Below are 15,278 nucleotides of genomic sequence, written 5' to 3' on the forward strand. Positions count from 1 at the left end.
TCTATATTAAAATTATGTTAATACAAAATGTGTTTTTTTTTTTTTTTGCATGACTTTCAAATGTTTTAAGTACATTTAATACATTTTGATACATTTGTTATTAATGGCCAGTATGTGTCATGCAGATGTGATTTGTTTTAACTAGAATCACATACATAATCAGTATCAGTATTGTTAAAATTGTATGAAAAACTATCAAATTTTATCAAATAAAAAAAGTTTCATATCACCCATCCCTAGAAGGTTCTCGAGAGTGGCTGCACAAGCACTGATGACAAAACAGCTGATTCACAATTGGCTGGATTGGCCAGTCACAGGTGTTTAATGTTTATTCTAGGTGCAAACCATTTTGTGTAATTATGCACTACTCTAGGCCGTTTTGAAGTATAAATAGTGATTAGTGTTTACACTGAAAATTCCACCTTAAATACCTGGATGACACTTTTAATTTCTAGATAACTTGTTTTCTGAATTATTACGACTTTCAGAATGAACATTACCTACTTTGACATTGACCAGTTAAATTTTACAACACTGTTTAAATGCAAATTCACTCTCTGACTGTAGGTTGTTCTTATGGAACAGAAGAAATAGTTTCTAATAGAATGGCTACCCTTGAACACAAAGCAGCCCTGTGCAAGTACAACAAAACATCTGTTTCTGACACCTGTTTGTCATGAAGAAGAAAGGAAGCCACAGTATTTACATGTATTCATCACATGTATTGTATTTGCTTTATTTGTATTTGTTTATTATATATGTAAAAATGCCTTTTTTGCCCCAAACATTTGCTTACACTCACATATTTATGCATTTTAATCTGTACTGAAACATTTCAGTTCAAAAAATATTATTCTCCATTATTATTATTAGGGGCCAAGCACCGAAGGTGCTTAGGCACCTATTGTATCCGTTAGGATTCTTATTATTGTTCATTTCATAAATATAATCGTAGCATTAAACGGTAGCCTTTAGATGTGATTATTCTTATTATTATTGTAATCGTTACAATTAGGGGCCAAGCTCCGAAGGTGCGTAGGCACCTATTGAAATCGTTGGCATTCTTCTTCTTCTTCTTCCGCTGCAAGTCTATGGCAGCCCATAGAACCGCTTGCGGGAAAGTTGTGAAATCTGGCACACTCATAAAGGACTGTGTCACCACTACCCATAGCAAATTTGAAGTCTCTAACTCAAACTCTCTAGCGCCACCACTTGTCCAAAATGTAAAAAAATTTATGCTAATAACTTTTGAACCATAAGCCACAGAAGGAAAATTCTTTTTTCCTCAGAATCCTTGGCTCATGGTGAGTTGAATTAAAAAAATCACAAGTTTTTTTTTTTTTTTTTTTCTATTTATAAATGTTTGAAAAACCTACTTTTTCGAACTTGTCCTAGACAGTTAGTCCGATTTTCACAAAAATTAGCTCAGATCATCTTCAGATCATGCCGGCAAAAAGTTATAGAATTCAAGTTGATTCGTCCAACCGTTCTTAAATGACACGTGAACAAATTTGACGAAAAGCACACAAAAATGCATGTGAGGCTCTATCTCGGCAACGGTTTGGCGTATTGAGACCAAACTTGGGCTGTTTCTCAATTCCAAGAACGCAAAGAACAGACTTGTGTTCTCGTGGAGACCGGTCTTGCCAAGCTTCCTTGGAAGAACGAACTCGGAAGGACGTGAGAACACACCCTTATGAGTATTGAGATGTGCTGCTTTCTTGCTTAACTGACTGCATAATCACAGTATAAGCAGCGGCCAATGAACCATAAATATAACATAACATTACAAACAAATGTCATAACTTATTCAAACATTTTATACTATTATAGATATTGTTTTCATATAATTGTACATCGTTTTATTTTACAGTGTTATATGTTTAAATATTACTATGTTAAGATTAATTTTAATATGCCAGTAAAAATACTGCAGACTTTCTCCGGGTCTCATATCTTTATTAAAATTAAGTAAAACAAAACGCTAAATGTTTACTTTCGAGAGCCGTCAAGTATTTGCGAGAGCGAGTTTAAAGCTTGCAGGCTTCCGTATACCGGCCGCGCGCATCATCTTCTGTGATTTCTAACGGCTCGATTCTCTCAATCTGCACTCGATGCATCCTCGATATCAAGAACAGATCCGGGCACTTCCATGCGTCCTCTGTTCTTGCGTTCTTGAGAATTGGAATTGAACTTCGACGGTTAATGATGACGTATAGCGAGAACACAAGGACGCAAGATCGCTAAAGAACGCATATTGAGAAACAGCCTTGGTGTGTGTTTGATCTGCGTGATCATCGTTGCTAGGGAAACTTTGCTTTAATTACTGTGTGTCTTACCCTGGTACGTGTGAATTGTGGCGTTTGGTTTTGCGTTTGCCTATCGCAGGACTGGACAGTTTCAGTCTGCTTAATAGAGAGGCGTGACAATAGCCAGTAAGCCGGTAAAAAGTACTTAAAGAGCTGTTTTGTAAGCGCCTGTCAGAAGAAACAGTCGAGCGACAGAGAAGGACAGCAGTTTGTAAGTGTTTTTGCCTCGTTTTTCTCCTTAGACTACTGTGTGATCATCGTTGCTAGGGAAACTTTGCCTTTAATTGCTGTGTGTCTTACCCTGGTAAATACGTGTGAATTGTGGCGTTTGGTTTTGCGTTTGCCTATCGCGGGAGGAACAGTTTCGGTCTGCTAAATAGAGAGGCGTGACAATAGCCAGCAAACCGGTAAAAAGTACTTAAAGAGCTGTTTTGTAAGCGCCTGTCAGAAGAAACAGTCGAGCGACAGAGAAGGACAGCAGTTTGTAAGTGTTTTTGCCTCGTTTTCTCATTAGACTACTGCGTGATCATCGTTGCTAGGGAAACTTTGCTTTAATTACTGTGTGTCTTACCCTGGTAAATACGTGTGAATTGTGGCTTTTGGTTTTGCGTTTGCCTATCGCAGGACAGGACAGTTTCGGTCTGCTAAATAGAGAGGCGTGACAATAGCCAGTAAGCCGGTAAAAAGTACTTAAAGAGCTGTTTTGTAAGCGCCTGTCAGAAGAAACAGTCGAGCGACAGAGAAGGACAGCAGTTTGTAAGTGTTTTTGCCTCGTTTTCTCATTAGACTACTGCTTGATCATCGTTGCTAGGGAAACTTTGCTTTAATTACTGTGTGTCTTACCCTGGTAAATACGTGTGAATTGTGCCGTTTGGTTTTGCATTTGCCTATCGCAGGACTGGACAGTTTCGGTCTGCTAAATAGAGAGGCGTGACAATAGCCAGTAAGCCGGTAAAAAGTACTTAAAGAGCTGTTTTGTAAGCGCCTGTCAGTCGGAGTGATAGTCGAGCGACAGAGAAGGACAGCAGTTTGTAAGTTGTTTTTGCCTCGTTTTCTCATTAGACTACTGCGTGATCATCGTTGCTAGGGAAACTTTGCTTTAATTACTGTGTGTCTTACCCTGGTAAATACGTGTGAATTGTGGCGTTTGGTTTTGCGTTTGCCTATCGCGGGACTGGACAGTTTCGGTCTGCTAAATAGAGAGGCGTGACAATAGCCAGCAAGCCGGTAAAAAGTACTTAAAGAGCTGTTTTGTAAGCGCCTGTCAGAAGAAACAGTCGAGCGACAGAGAAGGACAGCAGTTTGTAAGTGTTTTTGCCTCGTTTTCTCATTAGACTACTGCGTGATCATCATTGCTAGGGAAACTTTGCTTTAATTACTGTGTGTCTTACCCTGGTAAATACGTGTGAATTGTGGCGTTTGGTTTTGCGTTTTGCCTATCGCGGGACTGGACAGTTTCGGTCTTCTAAATAGGGAGGCGTGACAATAGCCAGTAAGCCGGTAAAAAGTACTTAAAGAGCTGTTTTGTAAGCGCCTGTCAGAAGAAACAGTCGAGCGACAGAGAAGGACAGCAGTTTGTAAGTGTTTTTTGCCTCGTTTTCTCATTAGACTACTGCGTGATCATCGTTGCTAGGGAAACTTTGCTTTAATTACTGTGTGTCTTACCCTGGTAAATACGTGTGAATTATGGCGTTTGGTTTTGCATTTGCCTATCGCGGGACTGGACAGTTTCGGTCTGCTAAATAGGGAGGCATGACTAGCTGACTTCAATCACAGGTAATCAGGCAAATATATAAGTGGTAAGTGTCCCCGCGGCAGCGGTCGCAGCAGCCCTTGTCTGAAGCCTCCTCGTATGAAGACCGACGAGTGTAAAGACCATCGACTCTACCTGCGCGACTCAACCGAGCAAGGACACCGACAAGGAGCTTGAGTATTGCTTTACTCCCCTTCAATTTTTGTACAGCTCGTCCTCAAATACTTATTTTGGTCACTTGTAGTCACTATGTGCTTTCAGATCTCTACTATCACTACTAACACTCGGAGAGCACGCTATGTACGTCGAAGGAAGGCCTGCCTGACAAATCTAAGGCCTGTCCCTTTGACCTCTACTCCAACGCTCTCTATTCCACTTGGTCTCTGGAACTGCCAGTCCGCTGTTAACAAAGCAGACTTCATTTCTTCTATTGCTACTCATTCTGGTCTCAGCCTCATGGCACTGACTGAGACCTGGATCAAACCTGAGGACACTGCCACTCCCGCAGCCCTCTCCACTCATTTCACTTGTTCCCACACCCCTCGTACGACTGGGAGGGGTGGAGGTACTGGTCTCCTTATATCGAAAGATTGGAAATTTGATCTTCAACCACCACCTACAGGTCACGGTTCATTTGAATCACATGCTGTTACTGTAACTCACCCTGTTCAAATCCACTTTGTGGTCATTTATCGTCCCCCAGGTCAATTGGGAAACTTCTTGGAGGAGTTGGACGTGCTGCTATCAAACTATCCTGAAGATGGTACTCCTCTGGTACTGCTTGGTGACTTCAACATCCACCTAGATAAACCCCAGGCTGCTGACTTCAACACTCTGCTCGCCTCATTTGATCTCAAGCGAGTCTCTAATACAGCAACTCTCTAATCGGGCAACCAACTGGACCTCATCTACACGCGCTGTTGCTCAGTGGACAACACTTTAGTTACTCCACTGCACACCTCAGACCACTTCCTCATTACTGCTAATCTAGCACTTACTCCTGAAGCGGCACACGCTCCAACGCGGGTCACCTTTCGACGGAACCTACGCTCACTCTCTCCATCTCGCCTATCCTCTTCAAAACCTTCTCTTCTCTTCTTAATCCGCCTCCACCTCCTCCTCAGTCGACTCTTACAGCTGATAACTTTGCAGTTTTCTTCACAAATAAGACAAGAACCATCAGTGACCAATTCTCCACACCGCAGACTGAGGATAACTCCACAACGACTAATGCTCACTCGTTCTCCTCCTTCTCTCCACTCTCAAAGACGGACGTTTCCAAACTTATCCTGTCCAGTCATCCTACTACTTGCCCACTGGATCCGATCCCCACTCACCTCCTTCAAGCGATTTCTTCTTCAGTCATACCTTCACTTACTCACATTATCAACTCCTCTCTTCACTCTGGAACATTTCCCTCATCATTTAAGCAGGCTCGGGTAAGCCCACTGCTGAAGAAACCATCTCTAAATCCAGCACTTCTAGAAAACTACAGACCGGTATCCCTTCTTCCATTCATTGCAAAGACACTCGAACGAGCTGTGTTCAACCAGCTCTCTATGTTTCTTGTACAGAACAACCTCCTGGACAGCAATCAATCTGGCTTCAAAAGTGGCCACTCAACTGAGACTGCCCTGCTCTCGGTTACTGAAGCCCTGCGACTGGCAAGAGCAGCTTCAAAATCCTCAGTACTCATTTTGCTGGACCTGTCTGCTGCTTTTGACACTGTTAATCACCAGATTCTCCTATCCACCCTCAGAAAGATGGGCATCTCTGGAACCGCACTCCAGTGGCTTAACTCCTACCTGTCTGATAGATGCTTCATGGTGTCTTAGAGGGTTGAAGTTTCTAAGTCACAACAACTTGCTACTGGGGTTCCTCAAGGCTCAGTACTTGGACCGCTTCTCTTCTCCATCTACATGACGTCATTAGGATCTGTCATTCAGAAGCATGGCTTTTCCTATCACTGCTATGCTGATGACACTCAACTCTACTTCTCATTCCAACCAGATGATCCAACGGTAGTTGCTCGCATTTCAGCCTGTCTGAGTGACATTTCTAGCTGGATGAATGACCATCACCTTCAGCTCAACCTTACTAAGACTGAACTGCTGGTGGTTCCAGCTAACCCATCGTTTCATCACAACTTCTCTATACAGCTGGGTTCGTCAACCATAACTCCTTCCAGGACAGCCAGAAACCTAGGAGTTGTGATGGATCATCAGTTAAGCTTCACAGACCATATTGCTACAACGACCCGGTCCTGTAGATTTGCCTTATTCAACATTAGGAAGATTAGACCCTTCCTGTCAGAGCAATCCACCCAACTTCTTGTCCAAGCTCTTGTTCTCTCCAGACTGGACTATTGCAATGCTCTCCTGGCGGGCCTTCCTGCATGTACTATCAAGCCTCTAACTGATCCAGAATGCAGCAGCGAGGGTTGTCTTCAATGAGCCGAAAACAGCCCATGTTACTCCTCTCCTCATCAGGTTACACTGGCTACCAGTAGCCGCTCGCATCAAATTCAAGGTACTGATGCTTGCCTACAAAATGACCACTGGCACGGCGCCAACTTACCTAAACTCACTAGTTCAATCTTATGCACCCTCCAGAAGTTTGCGCTCTGCAAGTGAACGACACCTTGTGGTGCCATCCCAAAGAGGTTCAAAATAAATGTCAGTGAGTTTTTCCTGGACTGCTCCCAGCTGGTGGAATGACCTCCCGATCTCAATTCGAACAGCTGAGTCTTTACTCATTTTCAAAAAACATCTAAAGACTCATATTTTTCGCCTGCACTTAACCAACTAATACTAGTACTTACCTTTTTTCTTTTCTATTCATATTCCCAAAAAAAAAAAAAAAAAAAAAAAAAAACCCTGGCTACGTGTTCTGTACTAGACTAACTGAGACTTGTCATAGCACTTGTATACCGTTGTTGTTCTCGTTGATCTGATTGTTTCTACTGTTCTCATTTGTAAGTCGCTTTGGATAAAAGCGTCTTCTAAATGATTAAATGTAATGTAAATGTAATGTGTGTGATAACAAACATGACCTGAGACTATCTGCAGTGTTTTGACGCAGTGCCACCTAGTGGTCAGGAGATATGAAAAACGCATATTTTTGCTTATAACTTCTGAATGGTTTGGCCAAAAGTTACAAAACTGGTCTCTTTAGATTCGGTGGGTCATGTCGAGTCAAATGATATCCAATTTTCCCATGTCAGCCATTTTAGGTGGTGGCCATTTTGAATTATGCTCTAAAATGCTGTGTTTTTTGAACACATTAGCGTATCGCTATGAGAATAATTACAAAAATCTTCGGCTCCATGCCCTGATGGTACTCAAATAGTTTGGGGCCAGCACCACCTTGTGGTCAAAAGTTATGGTACTTAGACACCTGTTGTAATCGTTAGAATTCTTATTATTAGGGGCCAAGCACCTATTGTATCCGTTAGCATGATTTTTTTCTTCCGCCGCAAGTCTATGGCAGCCCATAGAACCACTTGCGGGAAAGTTGTGAAATTTGGCACACTGATAGAGGACAGTGAGAAAAGTTACCATAGCAAATTTGGAGTCCCTAACTCAAACTGTCTAGTGCCACCACTTGTCTAAACTTTCAAAAATTTTATGCCAATAACTTTTAAACCGTAAACCACAAAATTAAAATTATTTTTTCCCCTCTGATTCATTGACTCATGCCAAGTCAAAGGAACACCAAAATTAAAAAATCACAAGGTTTAGTTTTTTCGCTATTTTCAATTGTTCGTAAAAACTACTTTTTCGAACTCGTCCTAGGCCATTGAACCGATTGTCACAAAATTTGAACCATATCATCTTCAGACCACGCTGGCAAAAAGTTATGGAATTCAAGTTGATTAGTCATACTGTTTCTGAATAGCACGTGAACTAATTCAACGAAAAGCATGCAAAAGTGGACGTGAGGCTTTATATCCACAATGGTTTGGCCTATTAAGACCAAACTTGGTGTGTTATAACAAGCAAGACCTGAGACTACCTGCAGTGTTTCGGCGCTGTGCCCCCTAGTGGTAAGGAGATATGAAAAATGCATATTTTTGCTCATAACTCCTGAATGCTTTGGCCAAAAATCACAAAACTGGTCTCGTTAGATTCGGTGCATCATGCTTTTTTTTGCAATGTCAGCCATTCTGGGCATCGGCCATTTTGAATTATGATCTAAAATGCTGTATTTTACGAACGCATTAGCGTATCTTTATGAAATGAATTACAAAAATCTTCGGCTCATTACCATCATTGTACTCAAAAAGTTTGGGGGCAGCGCCACCTTGTGGTCAAAAGTTATGATGAAATTTAGAAAAATGCTAATAACTTTTGTTTACATTAACCTATTGTAATCGGACTGACGTTGATAGATTCCTTGGATCATGATGAGAACACCGATACCAATTTTTCCAATATTGGCCATACTTCCTGTCCACCATTTTGATTAATGTTGAAACCCTACTTTTTCAAACTCCTCCTAGATTGTTAGTCCGATTTTCACCAAATTTGGCTCGGATCATCTCCAGACCAAGCTGGCAAAAAGTTATGGATTTCGTGTTGATACACGAAACGGTTTTCGTTTAGCGCATGAACGAATTTGCCTGTAAAATGCCAAACTGCATCTGAGGGTTGTATCTCTGCAAAGGTTTGGCATATTTACACCAAACTTTGTATGTGCCATTGTCACCTCACACTGACCACGGCACATCAATTTGGTAACAGCGCCACCTATTGGCAAAGAGTAATAAACCATTCATTAACATTTAATTATGAAATTTCCAAAAATGCTAATAACTTTCGATTACATTAGGCTATTGTAATGAAACTGGTCTCAAAATATTCCCTGGCTAATGCCAACAACATATATACCAAATATGCCAGAGTAAGCTGAACTTCCTGTCCTCCATTTTGATTTATGTTGAAAACCTACTTTATCGAACTCCTCATCAACCGTTGGTCCGATTTTCACCAAAATCGAGTTAGATGATCTTCAGATTGTGCTGACAAAATGTTATGGATTTTGTGTTGATAGACAAAACTGTTTTCACATATCACAGCGACGAATTTCAGGCATGATGACAAAATGACACTTCAGCCTATATCTCTGCAATGCTTTGGCATATTGACACCAATCTTTGTGTATAGATATACTTTTGATACTTTTAGATACTTTTTGAGTACCATCAGGGTATGGAGCCGAAGATTTTTGTAATTATTTTCGTAACGATACGATAATGCGTTTAAAAAAAAACAGCATTTTGAAACATAATTCAAAATGTCCGATGCCTAAAATGGCTGACATGGGAAAATTTGATATCATTCGACTCGACATGACTGACTGAATCTAAAGAGACCAGTAGTGTGATTTTTGGCCAAACCATTCAGAAGTAATAAGCAAAAATATGCATTTTTCATATCTCCTGACCACTAGGTGGCGCTGCATCGAAACACTGCAGGTAGTCTCAGGTCATGGTTATTATGACACACACCAAGTTTGGTCTCAATATGCCAAACCGTTGCCGAGATATAGCCTCACATGCATTTTTGCGTGCTTTTTGTCAAATTTGTTCACGTGTCATTCAATAACGGTTGGACGAATCAACTTGAATTCCATAACTTTTTGCCAGCATTGTCTGAAGATGATCTGAGCCAATTTTCGAGAAAATCGGACTAACCGTTTAGGACGAGTTCGAAAAAGTAGGTTTTTCGAACAATTGAAAATAGCGAAAAACCTTGCGATTTTTAAATTTTGGGGTTCATTCGACTTGGCATGAGCCAAGGATTCAGAGGAAAAAAGAATTTTAATTTTCTGGCTTACGGTTCAAAATTTATTAGCATAAAAATATTGAAACTTTGGACAAGTGGTGGTGCTAGAGAGTTGGAGTTAGAGACTCCAAATTTGCCATGGTTAATGTTGACACTGTCCTCTATCAGTGTGCTACATTTCACAACTTTCCCACAAGCGGTTCTATGGGCTGCCATAGACTTGCGGCGGAAGAAAAAAAATCACGCTAACGGATACAATAGGTGCCTAAGCACCTTAGGTGCTTGGCCCCTAAATATAGCTGCAAACAGCAATTATGGGGCCAAGCACTCCAGAGGCAAATTGAAGAGCTAAGCATGGCATGGAGCATCAGACCAACTGCAGAAATGCGAAATTGAAGCCATTTTAGGATGACTGTAAATGAAATGGCTGAAAAATCATAAATACAACCACTATTAATATGATTAAATGGCTTATCACTTTTGACCAACAGGTGGCGCTGTAATCAAATAGTTTTGGTGTGTGAGGTGTGAGGTGACAATGGCACACACAAAGTTTGTTGTCATTATGTCTAAGTTTTGAAGAGATATAGTCTTAGAGTCATTTTGGCACCATGCCTAAAGTTTGTAGCAGCGCTGTACAAAAACGGTTTTGTCTATCGACACGAAATCCATAACATTTTGTCAGCAAAGTCTGAAGATGATTTGACTCGATTTTAGTGAAGATCAGACCAATTTGTTGTTGAGGAGTGCAAAAAAGTAGGTTTTCAACATAAATCAAAATGGCCGAAGTTCGGCTCATTATGAAATAATTTATATGTATGTTGTCGGCATGACCCAAGCAATATTTTGAGACCAGTTTCATTACAATACGTCAATGCAATCAAAAGTTATTAGCATTTTTGAAAATTTCATAATTAAGAATTAATGAATGGTTTATTACTCTTGAACAATAGGTGGCGCTGTTACCAAATTGATATGGCATAGTCAGTGTGATGTGACAATGGCACATACAAAGTTTGGTACAAATATGTCAAAGCTTTGCGGGGATACAGCCTCAGATGTATTTTGGCATCTTACGAATAAATTCATTGATAAGCTAATCAAAAACCGTTTCGTATATCAACACGAAATTCATAACTTTTTGTCAGCGCCACCACTTGTCCAAAGTTTCAATATTTTTATGCTAATAACTTTTGAACCATAAGCCTGTAACAAATTAGCTCAAAGTGAGATGTACATAATTAATCATAACGGGTTATTATTAACTACATTCATCTTCAGGAATTACTAGCATTATATCATTAATAGTACAATAAAATGATTTGTTCGTCCGCAGGGCGGACAGTGTTAATCGTTTATTGACTCTAAGTAAAATTATTTCTCTGGCCACAAAAAAATAATTTTACTACTAATACATTGCTTCCAGAGCATGTAACAAAACCGGAACGTTAAAGTGACCTCGTTCTGTGAGCAGCAAACACAGACAACCAAGTGTGAATACATATGGATGTTTATTACTACACTACAGGGGAACATGCAACATCAGACTAAACACAAACATACAGACATTAAACATAGATGCCAACGCAAGGAAGGCATGGACAGAGAGAGAGAGAGAGAGAGCGCAGCAGAGAGAGAGAGAGAGAGAGAGAGAGAGAGCAGCAGAGAGAGTAAGAGCGCGCACTGCAGAGAGTGAGAGAGCGAGCGAGCGCTCACGCGCAAGAGAGTGGAGAGTCATGGCAGTATTTACTCATAAACTAAATCACAACCTGTTAAGAACCATCAAAGAATCTCATCACCTTAACCCTCTGAAGTCGATTAACGCGTATACGCGTTATGAGGCATTTTCTCCTGATAACCCCGAAAAGAACTTAAATTACACTTTTAGTTTTGATCGTACAGATAAGAGTAAAGGGTCTACTTTTTTTTGTATACAGACATAATAACAACAAAACTTTGTGCACTTATAAAATGAAGATAACAAACAAGGAGTGCTGTCTGCAGCCTTTGTCTGCGCTGATGTTCATTTACAAACGCGTCATTAAAATTAACTGTAACTCAGTGAATACTCAACACAGAGACATGAGAAAGATATCTATAGAAAGCCTGACATGTCTACTTTTAAACTAAACAAGTGCTGCCGAAAAAAAAATATTCCGTGATAAAGTAATCCATATGAAAACAACGCGATGTCCGTTTTTCACATCTCCCTTCATTATCTTCTAATGCGACCACGCCCACGCGCCGAGCGCGCTATTCAAATTCTAATGTTTCACTAAAGCGCACGGCTTGAATACGCCCACACAACAGAAGACAACGCAGCGAGACTGTTTTTCAAGTTTTTTTTATTTTACTGTTTGTTTCGCGATGAGAGGAATAAGACATAATGATGTGGTTGAGGATTTGAGATTTGGATTTCCTCAGAAAAAAAGAATAAAGCACTTTATTCAGCAGAGATCATAAACATGAGTAAGTCTCTTTTTATTTATTTATATACTTGTACTAGTGTTCACATAACGTGTAAACATTTTACTAGTTAGACTTTTTCCAAACTATAATTCCTGACTAAATGTATAATCAGGTGAAATATTATGAAGTTTCAATAACAATATACAATACTATCATTCAAAAGCTTGATGTAAATAATATAAATGTAACAAATAAATGTAACTGTAACAAACATTGCTGTTCTTTCAATTTATCCCCCCTAAAAAACCTGAAAAAAATATTCTCAGCTCTTTTCAACATTAATAATAATAATAATAATAATAATGATAATTATAACAATAAATTATTTTTTTTTTTTTTTTGTAGAAAATAAGATTGTTAAAAGGATTTCTGAAGGATTGTGTGACTGGAGTAATGATGCAAAAAATTCAGTTTGAAAGTCAGCTTTGATTGTTCCTAATAAACTGTTTATCTGCACTCGCAAGTGAATATTAAATTATGTTGTGGGATAATTAAATATATTCTAAATAAAGTACAAACATAAAATTATATACATTTATTTTGTCCTCATATTCTTTCTTGTAACTTCCCCTCTCAGTGACACAGCTGACTGAATGGCTCATTATGCAGCTCATTATTTGGGTCTTTGTCTTCTCAGGTGTAAATCACAATGGTATTCATGATAGTTGATGCCTACTCGCATATGACTTTTACCAACAAAAAGTGTCTTAGAAAATGTATATCAATATATTGTTTTCTGTAAGTGAGTAAACAAGATGATTTTCACATCATTTAGAAAGAAAAATTCTAGGCTACAAGCTCCAGTTCTCAAAAGTCCTGGGAACCAATGTGCTTTATGTGTTTTAATGCCTTATTCAAGTGATTTAACATTTTTAGTTTTTCACTAACCACGCATAACTTTTTTTTTTTCTCAAAAACACAATCATGTACTTACATGCTGCTCACATATTATTATAGCCCAGTTTGTGCTGATTACAGTGAGATTAGACTTTAGCCATTTAGATATTTATAAGAAACTGAAAAAAGCACAAATGTCAGGGCATGACAAAACTTCTCCAGGCCCCAAAAATACCCTTAGACTCCAGAGGGTTAATTAAAAGGGGTCAAAGCCTAGAAGCGCATCTAAATAGTTAACAAGCGGTTACTTGCATTGGTTCTGTAGTTGCTGAGTAAAGTGTCCCGGTGCATGTATAATGCGTAGATTCCTGTTGAATCCTGTTAGGAGTGAAACCTTCGTCATTTCATCCATGGGTTGACTGCTCCGAAGTGAATCAACAAATTTGCTGAAAACTGCCAGAAGATCAGATTCCCCCCGGAAGGGGAGTCGCGAGGTGTCCAAGGTGATGGGTGTCTCCAGGGAACAGCAAGTTAAGAGAGTAAAGAGAGAAACCTTGGGGGTGTGGAAGAGGTTTTATCTGGTTTCCCAGTAACACCCCTTTTGGTTGGATTGACCAATAACAAGGCATATAGTTTCAGTGGGAAAGTGTTTCTTTGTCTGAATGGCACCTGATTGGCATAATTTATTAATGGAGTGTTTAACTGGTTATCTGGTAACCCAAACTATGGTACAAATAGTATGATGCATTTAAGGCTAACATAGTAGAGATATTTAGCCAAGGCAAACCGAGAGGTTTAATTAGGTACCAAGAAAGATATGCAAGACAGATAGAAACAAAGATAAATTCTTATGCTTGAATATAGGCATTAAAGGTCAACTAACAGGACTAGAGAATCATAATTATGCTAATATGAGCTGGGAAACATACAAACACACAGGAATATATCGTATACATTTGGAATGGCTTATATCCTGAGTTAAATGCAAGAAGTTTTGTGTGTGTGTGTGTGTGTGTGTGTGCGCGCGAGTGGCATGGAGAGGTCTTTTCCTCTGCATGCTTTGGCCATTGAAGCTGATTAAGATCTCTTTGAAGCTTATGAGTCCGAGCTAGGAATGTAGAGGTGTCCCTGGTGATGATCAAACAGGCCCCTAAAGGTGTCAATGGCACAGTTTGATGCAGACTCATTGGCTCTAAGCTATGATTTACATGAGGTCAGTCAGTAGATTAAAAATCTTTCTGAATATTAGAATGAATGTGTTATCATGATCTAGTCCATACGTTACAAGCCACAGAAGGAAAATTATTTTTTCCTCTGAATTGTTGGCTTATGCCGAGTCGAATGAACCCCAAAATTAAAAAAATCGCAAGGTTTAGTTTTTTTCGATATTTTCAATTGTTCGAAAAAACTACTTTTTCGAACTCGTCCTGGACGGTTAGTCCGATTTTCACGAAAATTGGCTCAGATCATCTTCAGATGATGCCGGCAAAAAGTTATGGAATTCAAGTTGATTCGTTCAACCGTTCTCGAATACCATTCAAACAAATTCTACGAAAAGCACTCAAAAATGCATGTGAGGCTATAACTCAGCAACGGTTTGGAATATTGAGACCAAACTTGGTGTGTGTTATAACAAGCATGACCTGAGACTACCTGCAGTGTTTCGACGCAGCGCCACCTAGTGGTCAGGAGATATGAAAAATGCATATTTTTGCTTATAACTTCTGAATGGTTTGGCCAAGAATAACAAAACTAGTCTCTTTCGATTCGGTGGGTCATGTTGAGTCGAATGATATCCAATTTTCCCATGTCAGCCATTTTAGGTGTCGGCCATTTTGAATAATGTTCTAAAATGCTGTATTTTTTGAACGTATTATCGTATCATTATGAAAATAATTACAAAAATCTTCGGCTCCATGCCCTGATGGTACTCAAAAAGTTTGGGGGCAGCGCAATCTTGTGGTCAAAAGTTATAATATCTAAAAAATGCTAATAACTTTTGAATATATTAGACTATTGAAATGAAAGTGGTCTCCCTATATTCTTTGGGTCATGCTGACAACATCGATACCAATTACGCCAAATTTGGCCATACTTCCTGTCCGCCATTTTAATTACTGTTGA

The 15,278-nt window shown here is 39.5% G+C and overlaps 1 protein-coding gene across 3 annotated transcripts in view; it reads right to left on the reverse strand.

The window, feature by feature from the left end:
- The window catches only part of LOC109109514 (genetic suppressor element 1-like), a 285,518-nt gene that overhangs the window by 19,724 nt on the left and 250,516 nt on the right, over positions 1-15,278 (reverse strand). The window lies entirely within an intron of this gene.

This window comes from Cyprinus carpio, chromosome B18 (assembly GCF_018340385.1).
Source record: "Cyprinus carpio isolate SPL01 chromosome B18, ASM1834038v1, whole genome shotgun sequence".
Classification (NCBI taxonomy): domain Eukaryota; kingdom Metazoa; phylum Chordata; class Actinopteri; order Cypriniformes; family Cyprinidae; genus Cyprinus; species Cyprinus carpio.